This window comes from Rattus norvegicus, chromosome 15 (genome assembly GCF_036323735.1).
Source record: "Rattus norvegicus strain BN/NHsdMcwi chromosome 15, GRCr8, whole genome shotgun sequence".
Classification (NCBI taxonomy): domain Eukaryota; kingdom Metazoa; phylum Chordata; class Mammalia; order Rodentia; family Muridae; genus Rattus; species Rattus norvegicus.
The window spans coordinates 49,080,448-49,082,939 of NC_086033.1; positions in this window are offsets into that span (position 1 = coordinate 49,080,448).

The window sequence follows — 2,492 nt, forward strand, 5'->3', positions numbered from 1 at the left end:
TGTTTCTCTGTGAATTCAGTTAGTTCCCAGTAGCAGGCTCTTGTAATATGCGTACTTGTAAAGATTTATCAAAATTTGGTGTGCCGAATCTGAGTAACATGGTGAATTCGGTTAGTTCCCAATAGGCCGCAGTAGTAATAAGTGGACTGTTCGGGATATAGAAAAATTTTCACGAATGGAATCAAAATTTCTAGGCGAATTCAGTGAGTTCCCAATGGGACATGCTTGTATGAGTGTGCTTTTCAATATGTAACAACATTTTAAGGAACGGACTCTAAGTATCATGGTGAATTCAGTAGGTTCCCAATGGGATTCGCATGTAATAAGCTTGTTATTCAAGATAGAGCAGCGTTTTAAGGAACGGAAACACTGTTTCTCTGTGAATTCAGTTAGTTCCCAGTAGCAGGCTCTTGTAATATGCGTACTTCTAAAGATTTATCAAAATTTGGTGTGCCGAATCTGAGTAACATGGTGAATTCGGTTAGTTCCCAATAGGCCGCAGTAGTAATAAGTGGACTGTTCGGGATATAGAAAAATTTTCACGAATGGAATCAAAATTTCTAGGTGAATTCAGTGAGTTCCCAATGGGACATGCTTGTATGAGTGTGCTTTTCAATATGTAACAACATTTTAAGGAACGGACTCTAAGTATCATGGTGAATTCAGTAGGTTCCCAATGGGATTCGCATGTAATAAGCTTGTTATTCAAGATAGAGCAGCGTTTTAAGGAACGGAAACACTGTTTCTCTGTGAATTCAGTTAGTTCCCAGTAGCAGGCTCTTGTAATATGCGTACTTGTAAAGATTTATCAAAATTTGGTGTGCCGAATCTGAGTAACATGGTGAATTCGGTTAGTTCCCAATAGGCCGCAGTAGTAATAAGTGGACTGTTCGGGATATAGAAAAATTTTCACGAATGGAATCAAAATTTCTAGGCGAATTCAGTGAGTTCCCAATGGGACATGCTTGTATGAGTGTGCTTTTCAATATGTAACAACATTTTAAGGAACGGACTCTAAGTATCATGGTGAATTCAGTAGGTTCCCAATGGGATTCGCATGTAATAAGCTTGTTATTCAAGATAGAGCAGCGTTTTAAGGAACGGAAACACTGTTTCTCTGTGAATTCAGTTAGTTCCCAGTAGCAGGCTCTTGTAATATGCGTACTTCTAAAGATTTATCAAAATTTGGTGAGCCGAATCTGAGTAACATGGTGAATTCGGTTAGTTCCCAATAGGCCGCAGTAGTAATAAGAGGACTGTTCGGTATATAGAAAAATTTTCACGAATGGAATCAAAATTTCTAGGCGAATTCAGTGAGTTCCCAATGGGACATGCTTGTATGAGTGTGCTTTTCAATATGTAACAACATTTTAAGGAACGGACTCTAAGTATCATGGTGAATTCAGTAGGTTCCCAATGGGATTCGCATGTAATAAGCTTGTTATTCAAGATAGAGCAGCGTTTTAAGGAACGGAAACACTGTTTCTCTGTGAATTCAGTTAGTTCCCAGTAGCAGGCTCTTGTAATATGCGTACTTCTAAAGATTTATCAAAATTTGGTGTGCCGAATCTGAGTAACATGGTGAATTCGGTTAGTTCCCAATAGGCCGCAGTAGTAATAAGTGGACTGTTCGGGATATAGAAAAATTTTCACGAATGGAATCAAAATTTCTAGGTGAATTCAGTGAGTTCCCAATGGGACATGCTTGTATGAGTGTGCTTTTCAATATGTAACAACATTTTAAGGAACGGACTCTAAGTATCATGGTGAATTCAGTAGGTTCCCAGTGGGATTCGCATGTAATAAGCTTGTTATTCAAGATAGAGCAGCGTTTTAAGGAACGGAAACACTGTTTCTCTGTGAATTCAGTTAGTTCCCAGTAGCAGGCTCTTGTAATATGCGTACTAGTAAAGATTTATCAAAATTTGGTGTTCCGAATCTGAGTAACATGGTGAATTCGGTTACTTCCCAATAGGCCGCAGTAGTAATAAGTGGACTGTTCGGGATATAGAAAAATTTTCATGAATGGAATCAAAATTTCTAGGCTAATTCAGTGAGTTCCCAATGGGACATGCTTGTATGAGTGTGCTTTTCAATATGTAACAACATTTTAAGGAACGGACTCTAAGTATCATGGTGAATTCAGTAGGTTCCCAATGGGATTCGCATGTAATAAGCTTGTTATTCAAGATAGAGCAGCGTTTTAAGGAACGGAAACACTGTTTCTCTGTGAATTCAGTTAGTTCCCAGTAGCAGGCTCTTGTAATATGCGTACTTCTAAAGATTTATCAAAATTTGGTGTGCCGAATCTGAGTAACATGGTGAATTCGGTTAGTTCCCAATAGGCCGCAGTAGTAATAAGTGGACTGTTCGGGATATAGAAAAATTTTCACGAATGGAATCAAAATTTCTAGGTGAATTCAGTGAGTTCCCAATGGGACATGCTTGTATGAGTGTGCTTTTCAATATGTAACAACATTTTAAGGAACGGA